The 13,938-nt window shown below is 40.7% G+C and overlaps 1 long non-coding RNA gene across 1 annotated transcript; it reads right to left on the reverse strand.

Annotated features, from left to right (window-relative positions):
• Nucleotides 1-1,386: 1,386 nt before the first annotated feature.
• On the reverse strand, nucleotides 1,387-13,730 carry LOC109251367 (uncharacterized). Its single transcript, XR_002073489.2, has 4 exons — nucleotides 13,331-13,730; nucleotides 9,829-9,984; nucleotides 2,425-5,364; nucleotides 1,387-1,881 (listed from the first exon to the last, which is right to left on the reverse strand). It is a non-coding gene; the product is annotated as an uncharacterized LOC109251367 (long non-coding RNA).
• Nucleotides 13,731-13,938: the final 208 nt, after the last annotated feature.

Here is a 13,938-nt window from a genome sequence, read left to right on the forward strand (position 1 = left end):
ACTCTGGACTTTGGGTGATAATGATGTGTCAATGGAGGTCCATCAATTATAACAAAAGTGCCACTGTGGTGGGGGAGGTAGAGGAGGCTGTGCCTGTGGGTGGGGAGGGAGTAGATAGGAACTCTCTATGCTTTCCTCCCCATTATGCTGTGAACCCAAAACTGCTCTAAAAAAATAACAGTAAAGAAGTCTTTAAAAAAAAAAATGGTGGTAACAGAGAACACTGGATGAAAACGAACTGAAGAAATGTAAAAAGAGGTTTCCATGTAGAAATAAAACAACATCTTTGTTTAAAAAACAAAAAGCTTTTAAAATGTGTATTTATTTTTGAGAGAGAGAGAGAGAGACAGAGCATGAGCAGGGAAGGGGGAGAGAGAGAGGGAGACACAGAATCCGAAGCAGGCTCCAGGTTCCAAGATGTCCGCACAGAACTGACATGGGGCTTCAACTCACAAACTGCGAGATCGTGACCTGGGCTGAAGTTGGATGCTTAAACGATGGAGCCACCCACATCCCCCAAAATAAAATCTTTCTAGGAAACAAAGCCTTTGCCTTCAATTATACATTGGTGTCTCATGTGTAACTGAATAAGTTTTGGCCACCTTGGGCTTTAGTGTCCTTATTTCTAAAATGACAAGGTAGGATGAGGCTGCTTGTCTATGAATTTTTGAAGGCTAGACGAGTGCTTGGTATACAGAAGGTACTCGATTATTAAACTTAATTTATTGTTAATTTGATTCACTGAACTTAATCCAGCTCTAATCTTCTATGGTTGGTCTTTTATTTGAGTCCAGAGTACTTTAGGCTAAGCTCGATTTTTCTTTCAGTTGACTGTTGTGCATGGCTTGCCTGCTGGACTCAACTCTTGTCTTTCTGCTTCTGTGTCTTAATTGCCCCTCTGTGGTTTACTGCAGTCCCAGCTCACCAGGCTTCTGACCCATTCCAGCTGCAGGATTTCAGACAAGGCCACAATCTTGAGCCCAAATAAAGCGTTTTGAGGAAAACATTTCCTGGTGTTTTACAAGGATTCTATACACATTCTGCATCCTGCTGAGTGAAGCTTTATCGCACAAACCACTGGGGACAGGAGGACCCTGATTGGAGAATGGGAGAAGCATCATTCTTTCCCACATCATGCCAAGAGTGTCAGAGGCGAGGCTTTCATATGAGCTTTTGGGAGAATACGTAAGTAAAAACCTAAAAATATTTGCAACAGATTCATATTTTATACTGCAGCGTAGGCTCTAAGCAATAAGGCAAAAATCATGGATAGTCAAAATAACATTAGAGAATATCCAAGACTTCCCATAGCTTCTAGTATAGTATAAATTCAACAGATGTGTCTACGGCCATACCACCCTGAACGCGCCCGATCTCGTCTAAATTCAACAGATGCCTTCCACCCCCAGCCCTTTAATTCTAAGCACTGAAAAAAAAAAATCATTCTTTAGTTGAATTCCAGAGTGGACAATTGGCTTGCATTTAGGGGATGGGTTATGTAAAAATATGCATATTATTTAAAAAAGCACAATTAGGGGCATCTGGGTGTTTCAGTTGGTTAAGTGTCCGACTCTTGATTTCCTCTCAGGTCATGATCTCAGCATGGTCGTGAGATTGAGCCTTGCGTCCGGCTCAGCGCAGATCCTGCTTGAGATTCTTTCTCCCTCTTTCTCTCTGCCCCTTCCCCTTTCATGTGCGTTCTCTCTCTCAAAATAAATAAACTTTAAAAACGTAAAAAATGAAAAGCAGAATCATACTCAGTTAAACAATATATTCTCACTATGGGATGTATGCTTACCCTGGGTCTTATACTCATTCCGTGAAATGACAAGTGAAAAATGAGCTGTTTTCCTCATTTTCTTTTTCTTTTTCTTTGCTGACCTGTAAGAGTTGGGGTTTATGTTAAACGTATACATTATGGCACTCCCCTGTACCTATAGGAAACCTAACATCCAGCCTAAATGGGGTCAGTACACAGAATCAACTGGAAACGTGTCCGGGGGACTTTGAGACTAGGCAGAACCTTTACAGTCTGATAGGTTCCAAAAGCAGGAGAAGCAGGGTGCTGAGGACAGGAGATAACCAGTGATGGGTGCTGGGCTCACGCTACGAGGGATGATGTAGGTCATCAGTTCAGAAGGTCCAGCACTGGGTATGAGAATCTGTGAAGCTGGGCCTGGTGTAGAGCCGGAGAGTCCCTAACCCCAGAGAACAAGTATGAGAGATGGGTAGACCCTGTGGATTCAGAGCATCCTTAAGTGAATTCGAATAAGGTACTACTTTGGCAGACAGCTCTGCCCCAAGGCACACAGCTCGGCACCAGCCTGTGGACCAGACTCCTGCCCCATCCCCAGACCCCTGCCCAGCACTCTTGTATAGTGCTCAGACTGGGCCACGCAGTGGCCCAGATGATGAAAGCCTCACCAAAGGGGGAGCGATGGCCAAGATCTGTCTTAATCCTCCCACTTAGTGAAACCAAGTTGGTCTCAGGGCTTGGGGCGTCTCAGCAGGTGGGGGCTGCAGAGCTCTGAGGCAGGCCGCCAGGTCTCTCATTCTGTGCACTGGGCTCCAGAACAATCCTTTAATCCCACCAACAATCCCTGCAACAAGAAACTCAGATTCTCCTTTTATTTAATTAGAGGACCGTTTTCTCACGAGCATTCGGCCTGATTTGTTAATACCTATTGTTTAGCATGTAATTGCGTATTCAGCACTGCTCAATGGTGGCAGCGTCATTTAGGCTTGTACTGCTTGCTTTACATTTTTTAAATCCTTTCCTTAAGCGCATATGATTCATTTTATTACGATGCATGAAATCAAGGCATTCCAGGAGGCACTCTTGTGGTTATGCGTTATTTCTGATAGTTGTTAAGACACATAGAGAAGACCTTGCCAAACCAGTTAGAATACCACCAGGCTGACTCAAAAGTCTTGCAGTTTTTTTGTTTGTTTATATTTTAACGTTTATTCATTTTTGAGAGAGAAAGACAGAGACAGAGCGTAGGCGAGGGAGGGTCAAAGAGAGAGAGGGAGACACAGAATCAGAAGCAGGCTCCAGGCTGAGCTGTCAGCACAGAGCCTGACACGGGGCTCGAACCTACGAGCCATGAGATCATGACCTGAGCCGAAGTTTGATGCTTAACCAACTGAGCCACCCAGGTGCCCCAAAAGTCTTGTGGTTTTGAGCGATGGCCAGAGCTAAGACTGAGTCTTGGAGATGCCTGCAACCTTCAGACATTTACTCATTGAAAAGTAGACCCATTTTGAATGAATGAAAGAGTGAATCGAGCATTTAGTACCACACAGCAGCAGTCAGATCCTTTTTCTCCCAGTTATCTTGATGTTCTCTAGACACCCAGATACATTCTAGAAAAAGCTTTGCAGGTTTCAGGAAAATTGAACATAAACTACCATGGGGCCCGTTCATCTCATCGGCCTTCACTGTGGCATTAGGGGCCGGAATGATGGCATGCAGGCATGTGTGAGCTCAAATGAAAAGGGCGGAGCTATCATTTGATGTTGAATGTCACACAGTGGCCTTATCCTAACTTTATGATTTCTACCATTTTCCATCCTTAACTCCCTCCCTTCCCCCCAGCCCTTACCCTTCAGCCAAAAGGAATTCCTTACTCACTCTTCCCCACACAGAGCCAGGCTGTTCCACACCCTTGCCTTTGGCCAGTGTTGTTTTCTTCTGCCTCATCTCTGTTCCCAAGGCAACGAGAATGACAAAAATGTCCAGTAGGCTAAGACTTATTTACAATTGCAACACTGCATTTAATAGACATGAAGTAAGATTGTCAGCCACACCCTAGTACGGTCACCATCTTCTCTCAGAGAGCAAAATACTCAAATACACATTTACTCTTTTTCAACAGCTATTTACCTGGCACCTATTATGTCGTAAACATTGTTCTGAGAACTGGAGATATAGAACTGAACACAAAGTAAAACCCCTTCATTCACCAAGGGTCCCGAATGAATCTTTCAGTGTTTTACTCTCTGAAACACATTTAGTTCCCCATTATAACACTAAAAAAACACACTAAGTTATACAGTTAACCTGAAGTCGTTCCATTAATAGCCAGAAACTACTTATAGTTGACATTCTATTCATTGTATACATATATATTTAGGTGAAGGGAGTGTTTGCAGAACGTTCTCCAAAATTCTAGTTAAATAGTTAACATTGCTTTCCATTGTCTGTAGGATAATTGTATACACTTTTAATTTTAAAAATAAACCTGTTTTGATTTTAAAAACTGAGCTTTAAAATATTTTTCACTCTTCAAAATTCTAAATAAAGTTTTCTTGCTGATTTTTTAATAAAACACACATATAGAAAAGTACACAGAACGTAATTGTCAAGTTCAATGAATCACACAGTGAATTTCTCAGAGCAAATGCCAGTGTTACCATCACTAAAATGTAGAGAGAGGATATTACTGACACCCCCAGAAATATTGCTTATGTCTTTTATCAGTCAAAACACCCACCCTTCTCCCCAAAGTTAACCATGATCCTAGTTTCTAATACTCTTGTTAAGTTTTACTTAGTTTGGAACTCCATATAAACGGAATTCACAAATCTATAGTCCTTTATATCTGGCTTCTTTCTTGGTCTCAACATGTTTGTGAGATTAACTCATATTATGGCACGTGGCTGTATGCCATTGTATGAATATGCCACAATTGATTCCCCTATTCTACTCTTGACCTTGTTGACTCTAGTATGTCAATTATGCCCCTGTGCCTAGGCTGAATTCATCAAAGCATGGTGTGTGTACGTATTTTAACTACCCTAGATAAGATACTTTACCAATCATTTGCCTTCCCTAAGCACAGTAAATTTTCTTCATCACCTCATCCCATACTTCTCAAAAGTCTATTCCCATGCAACAGCACATAGTTCAGATTGATTGGAAATATGCTTCCACCTGAAGAGGGGTCCCATTTGTGGTTTCTAAACATCACGTATTCTCACCCTGTCTTTTAGAAATCTCCAGCTCTTGTTGAGTGGCCGCTAACATTCTACACGTGTTCTCTTCTCATAATGTTATCATCTGTTTGTTACATGGATCGCTGCCTGGTCAGAACTCAGCAGAAAGCAAACAAATAAAATAAAAAATACAAGATACAAATTAAATCACCTCAGCAGGCTGGTGATTAAACACAGGCTGGTCACTGGGCAGCCATGCCTGCTAAGGCCACAGGAGTGGATTTAGGATACCTGCTGCCAATGAAGTTGAGCACGACCTCCCAGTGTCTTCTTTATGAAGCACCCTGAGGAAAAGTCCCCGTCAGAGCCTTGTTCCAAAATCAGCTATCCTTTCCCTGGGCAGTTGTCTGTCTTTACCCTAAGGAGCTAAAAAAAAAAAAAAGTTTAAATGTGGTTTTCAGAATACGCAAAGCCAGATTTATGACCCCAGAGTGCATTTTTCGTCTTATCTCCACCTACATCTTAATGCCAATTTTATGTTCTACCTCTCTCCTTTTGCCCTAATTTTAACTTGCAATGATGTGTGGCATTGCCACACATTGAACTTCTGAAATATATATCTGGAAGAAAGTAGAGTATACAGTTACTAGGGCGTGAATCGCCTCTATTACTGGTTTGGTTACCGAATGTTCTTATGATTCAGAAGCACCACCATCTTGACCAGGACACAGGTGTGAGGAATGGAGAAGCCATATTCTATTTGCAAATTTATCATAGTCTTTTGGGTTTAAAAGATGTTATTTTCTTGGGGCGCCTGGGTGGCTCAGTCGGTTAAGCGTCCGACTTCAGCTCAGGTCACGATCTCACAGTCCGTGAGTTTGAGCCCCGCGTTGGGCTCTGGGCTGATGGCTCAGAGCCTGGAGCCTGCTTCCGATTCTGTGTCTCCCTCTCTCTCTGCCCCTCCCCCATTCATGCTCTGTCTCTCTCTGTCTCAAAAATAAATAAACATTAAAAAAAATAATAAAATAAAAGATGTTATTTTCTCAATCTATGACAATCTTTCAAGTTTTAAAATTCCATTTTTTTCCCCATTTAGGGATTACTTGATAACTTAGGAGAAAAATTACTAAAAAGTAGGTTTTTCTGAACATTTTAATGCTTCTGCCTCTCATTCCATATTATTGTCTGTTACAGAAAGATCTTTAAGATATTCTATTTAAACAAGAAAAATAGGGGACACCTGGGTGGCTCAGTTGGTTGAGCGCCCAACTTCAGCTCAGGCCACGATCTCATAGTTCATAAGTTCAAGCCCCGTGTTGGGCTCTGTGCTGACAGCTCGGAGCCTGGAGCCTGCTTCAGATTCTGTGTCTCCCTCTCTCTACCCCTCCCCTGCTTGTGCTCTGTCTTTGTGTCTCTCCCTCAAAAATACATAAACATAAAATTCTTTTAATTTTTAAAAAAAATTTAAAAAAGAAAAGAAAAATATGACCCTATATTTGTATTGCCTTGAATAAGCAAAAAGTATTTCTAAGAAGATACACTAGTAACTAATAAGAATAGTTACCTGTTTGGGGGTTGGTGACTGAGTAAATGAAAGAACAGATAAAGGTGAAAGTTTTCACTGACCTTTTCTTCATATTTATTGGGTTTTGGCATAGGTTGGCATGTTTGGCGGGTTTGCTAAATTCAAAAACTTAAATAAACAACAACAACAAAATCATACACAAAATGAAAGCACCTCTACCCCAATAAAACCAAAACAATTGTCACAAAACAGCGTATTTTTATGAAGCAGTGTTTTTATATAGTAACAATCATGAGAGTTGAGAAGTAGATCAGGGATAATTATGTCAACATGCCAAGTAATAGAGTAAAATTATACACACACACACACACACACACACACACACACACACCTATATATATCTTCAAAGGGAAGGGAACGAACTTGCTGCCAGCCCTTATGGAGCAAGTAGAACCAGACTACCACCATAAAAACTAGAAAACTGGAAAAAATACATGTAACATCTTTTAAACATTGGGCTACAGGAAAAAGCAGGACATTCTCCTTGAGACAAAGAAACTAATGATGGGAGCCCTAGAATTACCACAGCTCTCTGCCTCGTAGCATATTCCAGACCACCGTGCAGGGAGGGCAATCCAAGTATATTACAGCATTTGGACTGAGCTAAGGAAACGCAGATGAGAGGGGGGAGGCTGGGGCAGCTGGAATCTGCAGAGCAGAATGGAAAGGAGGAAGCCATGCAGCCAAATAGCTCCAGAGGTCTACATAAGGGTCTTGAATGCGTTGCTGAGTTCTAAGCCACATAATATATAGGGTGAAAATCTATGAGGCTGGGCAAAAATGATTGGAGATCTGGAAACTGATGCTTCTCTGGAGATCTCACAGAGCTGGCAGAAGTCTGCAATTCTGGGAAACCAGTGGGGAGGGTCCTTAGCGAAGCCGTGAAGCCGGGACATTCCGTGGAGACCGAAGAAGAGTAAACAGTATAGTAATAGGACTAAACCAGTCCTAGAGTGAAGGCTACTTGAGGCCAGCTCTGTCCTGTAGAACTTGCTACATTTATGGAAATGGGTTGCATTTGTGTTGCTCAAAGCACTTGCCAAAAGACATCGGTGGCTCCTTGAATACTCAAAATGTGGCTCGTGTGACTAAGGAAATTAACTTCTAATATTTAGTATTAACAAATTTATTTATTTATTTATTTATTTTATTTATTTTTTTAACGTTTATTTTTGAGAGAGAGAGAGAGACAGAATGCAAGTGGGTTGGGGCAGAGAGAGAGAGGGAGACACAGAATCCGAAGCAGGCTCCAGGCTCCGAGCTGTCAGCACAGAGCCCAGCTTGGGGCTTGAACTCACGAGCTGTGAGATCACGACCTGAGCTGCAGTTGGATGCTTAACCGACTGAGCCACCCAGGTGCCCCGTATTAACAAATTTAAATAGCCGCATGTGGCTCATAGCTACTGCCCGTTAGCCACAACCTTAGACTCACTATAGCAACATTACAAAACTTGAAAACAAGCTTCAGAAGGATCAAACTGATTCTGAAGTCACTTAACTTCCTTTGAGAACAAAGTCTAACACTCTTTTGGAAAAGACAACAAAATAGTCGATCACGGCTCACCTGTGTGACAACTAGCAGGCTGTGGAGGTAACAGGGTTTGACCTCTAAGGCTAGATCAGGAAAGCTTTGGAGCCTCCACCTTAGTCTCTTAGACCTCATTAAGAAAAGCCTGCCGTGTTGGGGAAACTGAGACCTCCCCCACCCTTGGGCCACCAAAACCCAGCACCAACTTGCGGGTCATGTGGTTGGGCTATGTTGAAAGAGATCCGCTGACCCCAGTCATACTCTCGGTTAACTGCAGCATGAGGGACTTCTAACCACAAGCTGATGAAAAACTCTGAACCAGGACCGATCAAGCCACTCCTGAATTCCTGGATCACAGACACTGTTAGCAGTATAAAAATATATTTTTTGCTGCTTTCAGCCCCTAAGTTTGAGGACATTTTAAGAAACACAACATCAAATAACTAAGGCAATTGGGAATTATTCAGTGACAATATATTTGGCAACCTAAATGAAAAAAATTACAAATTCCTCCAGCCGTACAAATAATCACAACTGTCACAAGAAAAAATAGAATATGTAAATAGCTTGATATCTATTAAAGAAATGGAATTTGTAATTAAAGTGTTCCCACAAAGAAATTCCAGGATCTGATGATTTACTTCACTGGTGAATTCTATCAAAGTGTTAAGAGAAAATTATATAAATTCCATACAAACTCCCCCAGAAAATAGAGGAGGAAAAAACATATCCAAACTCATTTTACAGGGTCAGAATAGCTCAGATAACATATCCAGGAAACACATTAAAAGAAAAGAAAGCCAGACTAATGTCCCTCAAGAACATAAATTCAAATATCCCTAAGAAAATATTAACAAATTGAATCCATTTATAAATAGGATAATGCATCATGGCCAAGTGAATTTTTGTCAGGAATGCAAAATTGGATTAACATTCAAAAATCAATTAATAGAAAATGTTCTGAAATTAGATATTGGTAATGGTTGCAAAACCTAATGAATACACTAAAAATCACTGAATTGTATACTTAAAAATGATGAACTTTAATGGCGTGTGAATTATATCTCAATAAAGCTATTATAAAACTTTCAATTAGTGTAAATCACCAAATTAACAGAAAAAGAAAGAAGACTCATGATTATCTTCATAGAGGACTAAGAAGTATTTAGCAAAATTCATCCCCCATTCATGATAAAAACTCAGAAAAAAAAACACTACAATTAGAAGCTCAACCTGATAAGATCTAACAAAGAAACTACAAATAGCATCATCCTTGAAGGTGAAATCCTGAATGCTTTATTCCTAAGATCAAGAACAAGGCAAGGATATCCACTTTCCATTTCTATTCATCATTGTGCTACAGGTCATGGATAAGGCGACAAAAATAAATAAAAGGCTGAAGTAAAACTGTCTTTATTCACTGACAACATGATCATAGAAAAAGCCCGAATATGATCTACCAAAAGGAAGCTACTATAACTATTTCGCTATTTTGCAAAATAGTCAACTCACAAAAACCTACTGTGCTTTTATACATTAGCAGTGAACAAGTGGAGATTGAAATTGAGAAATAAATTTTATTTACAACAGCAAAGACATCCACTTTTAGCAGAATGAGACACACCAGATTTACCCTTCCTCCCGAAACAATTTTTTTTTTTTAAAGGACAAAGTACATAAAACAAAAGTGTTCAAGATATTTGAAATCAGATAAAGAAGGGCGGTGATCCCCGAGAGACAGAAGAAAATGAGATGAGTCATAATGGCTTCATCTTACTGTCGTCAGAAGAGCATTTCCAGGCTGTACTGAAGAGACAGGGCAGGTTGCAGGGAACCCAGAGAAAGGACTCCCTGAGTTAAGGAGATGGAGTTAGACATCCAGAAGAACCATGGCAGACAGAATTTACTGGACAGCCTACTGGAGTGGAGACAACTGCATAAAGAGAGAACATAGGATTTATGCAGGGTATATAATAGAATACTGCTCAGTGCATGCGAGGAAACTACCAGAAGCCAGGAAAGAGTCACACAAAGAATTAGAGGTAGTAGTTCCCAGCACTCACACAGGTCTAGAAACTATGCCATTTCCCACCCGCCAGAGTAGAAACGTTCCTGATTCCTGGGGCTTTGGGTAGATGGCCAATGGGTCTTGCCCCACTAGTGCCTTTCATCTTCCTGCCCAACAAAACTTGAGAGCCAGACTCTAAAAGATCAGACTGTTTCCAAGGAACTTCACTGCAATCTCAGTACAAAGCTTACAGATATATATATATAGGAATACAAAAGTATCCAGCTCTAATAACATAAGTTTTACAGCAGCTCAAGGTCAATAAAAAATTCCAGGCATAACCTGATGGAACATTATGCGGGTATGAAAAAAATTTAAAGACGAGGGAAATCTCTTTGAACTAATAGCGAGGGATTTCCAAGACATAGATTCAAGAGAAAAAAATGCTAAACCTTCAAAAATTGTCTGCAGTATGTTAACACTTCATGTAAGAAAGGCATGTAAGATAATACACCCGTATCTCCTCATTTGTCTAGCAGTGATTTTCTGTTTGCTACATTTCTGAAGGAATTTTGGGAAGATAAACTGGAGTCTAAGAAAATGGTTAGCGAGAGGAGTTTGTGTGAAAAGTTTGGGAATAAAGAGATGACGGAATAGGGTATCAGGGTTGAAGAAGGAGTTACGCTTCCTTGAACATAACTTTTGGTAGAACTTAGACTCTTAGAACCATAGTAATGTTTCATATATCCTTTACATACCCCCAAATTAAACAAATAATTAAAAGCAATCAGGACATGTGGGTAACTCAGAGTGGAGTGCAAACACTAGCAAATGAACCTGACTATATTACAAACAAATAACATACCCACACCTAAGGGCATGGGAAGAAAAGAACCATCCAAAGTAGCTATGGAAACCTATACCTTGATGATACTGTAAGGCTAAAGACAAAAATAACTGTACATAAAAATTATAACCTAGTCAGGAACTAAGTTTTTGCTTTTGTTTTTAAACAGCGGTAATGTCTAGCAATTCTGAAATTACTTCGTGATTATAGTGGGAAAAAAAAGTGAATAGATCATACATAATGAGAGCCAGGGTTTCTTAATGTCAGAAAGAGAATTTATAAATAAGGAAAAAGAGGAGCTAAAATAAACCCTACGGGGGGTGCATGGGTGGCTCAAGTCAGTTAAGCATCCGACTTTGGCTCAGGTCATGATCTCACGGTTTGTGAGTTCGAGCCCTGCATTGGGCTCTGTGCTGACAGCTCAGAGCCTGGAACTTGCTTTGGATTCTGTGTCTCCCTTTCTCTCTGTTCCTCCCCTGTTTGTGCTCTATCTCTCAAAAATAAATAAATTTAAAAAAAAAATAAAAAAAATAAACCTCATGGTATAAACTTAGAATCAGAGATAGCAGTATTAATGTATGTCCATATAGATTTTTAATGTATGTTCATATAGATTCATAATATATAATATGTACATATGGATTAGGTATACATACATAAAAAATCTAGCTCTGTCTGCCTGAAGGTCAGAGCAATGACTCCCCAGTAACAATGAGAGTACCTAACACCCAGATACTGGCTCTAAACACTACATTCAAATAAAAAGAACCAGAGCTCCTTCAAGAGTGATTAATCCTAGGGGTGGAGCCTCGTAAGTATCAAGTGACCCAGTGACATCGTGTGGTGCCAATATGCTCAGAAAGTCGGTGGGTTCTTGATAATAGCACCCAGGAGCCCACTTGAAGGAGGCCTTAATGGCCCCAACTGGGAAAATATTGACAACAAAATTTTAGGAACAAATCTGGATTTTAATCCGTGAATAAACATCCACGAGTCCGTAATGGTAGACAGATAATGAAACAAATAAGTAAATATGGGAGAAGACACAGCTCTTCCTCACAGGAGTGTCCAAATTAATAATAAATGGAGAAAGGACCGTAGAAATAAATGATGCAGACAAGATTTGGGGAATATTGGTTGCTACTCGCCCCAGTATAATTTGCACACAATAAAATGCCCCATTCTATGTGTACAGCTTGATGAATTTTGACTAATATACACACCTATGGAGCCATCACAAAAATCATGATTTGGAATATCTCTATCGTGCGAAGAAGTTCCCAGCCTGCACGTTGCAGTTCATCTGTCCTATCCCTGGGTCACAACAACCACTGATCTATTTTCTGTCACTGTGCATTAGTTTGGCTTTCTCTAGAATTTTAATTTATGTTACTCTAAAAAGTAGAGTATTCTGACCTATTAGCATTCTGACCTAAATTGTAAACTCAATGAATAAACTCCAAGAGATAATACAAAGGTTTTCTTGGGGCCCCTGGGTGGCTCAATTGGTTAAGCAAGAGGCTTTTGATTTAGGCTCAGGTCGTGATCTCACAGTTCATGGGATGGAGACCCAAGTCAGGCTCCACACTGAGCCACTGAGTGAGGAGCCCTCTTGGGATTCTCTCTCTCCCTCTCCCTCTCTCTGCTCCTCCCCTGCGCAAGCTCTCTCTCCTTCTCTCTCTCAAAGTAAATAAAGTTTTAAAAACCCACAAAGCTTTTCTTGTTTTTTTTTTTACATTCTCTTAAAACACAACATATAATATCTACGTCTCAAGCCGGACTTCATTTGGAATGAGATTCTCCCGGTATTAGTGAGCCCGGGGAGAAAAACACAGAACCTATGCCATGTTGTCCTGCAGATGAAATTTAATACTGGACCTATCAGCTACTCCCTGCCCCAGGCCTGGAAGGACAGTCAGAGGAGATGTTGTAGCAGAGCTAGATTAAAACCTCTTCCAAGACTAGAGTTGTCTGGAGAGATTGGGACCATGCGGGGATGGCTGTGTCTCCCTTCTCCCCCCACCTCAGTCCTTCCCGTGTCTCCTGGTGGCTGAGTGGAGTGGAAGCAGGTGGCAGAGGAGTCCAGGAGAGGCGGCGTGGTGGGTACAGCCCCTACAGCAGCAGGGAAAGCAGGGGAAAGCAAGGAAAAGGGTTTGAGGGCAAACGGGCAAATGACCAGTCCACTCCCAATATGAATTGCTTCTTCACCTTCAGTGTTGAAAAAAACGGAAGGGAAAATGGGCTAGTATGGAAGGTTTGAGGTTCTAGATATTTTATCTTGACCTTCTCGAGCAAGGAGAAAGGGGACAAATCATTTCGTTTCAAAACACCTCCCAGGGGTGTTTTGTAAAATAGTGAAAATATGCCAGGAACCTATCACAGCGCCAGATGAACACGAAGTAATCTCTGTGCTTGAAATCTTACCTCGGAGGATCATTCCATTTTGAGTAGAAAATGAAGCAAATCCTAAGTGAAAAGAGAACAAATATTTTAACATCTGAGCATTCCTCTTTGTAAAATTAAATAAAGCAGAGAGACTGATAGAACAACAGCCAAGGCATTTATCTTTTAGAAACGCTGAAGTATCACTAAGCAAATAATAAGCCAGAGAAAGCAAACATTCATTTTCCTGCTATTTCAGGGTGTGATCCTGATTCTTTCAATTCAGCATATTTGTGAACCGCCTTGCCCTCTTTCCTGCATTCTCTCGAGTCTTCCGTCCTTGCAGGATGCTGTTCTTTCACACATGTTGTTCTTTCTTAATAAAGTAATAGCCGACACAATCTGCCCTCTACAGTGTAATTATGTTAGCCTGTTGTTATTGATTTTGTTGCTAAGGTCTGAGAATCTGCTAATGCTCCACTGAGGGAGTAGTAGGAAGTGGGGGAGGGGAGAACATGTTCTTATGATTTTCCCATAAACCAGATGTTTTCTTTAACTCTTACATCTTTAAAATATTTTCTCTTGAGAGAGGGAAAAAAGGGGAATAGAACAAGTTTCGGATGCCAATTCTTATTTTCTCAGCATACCAC

Source organism: Panthera pardus, unplaced genomic scaffold, assembly GCF_024362965.1.
Source record: "Panthera pardus isolate Hobbes unplaced genomic scaffold, ASM2436296v1 HiC_scaffold_16, whole genome shotgun sequence".
NCBI lineage: Eukaryota > Metazoa > Chordata > Mammalia > Carnivora > Felidae > Panthera > Panthera pardus.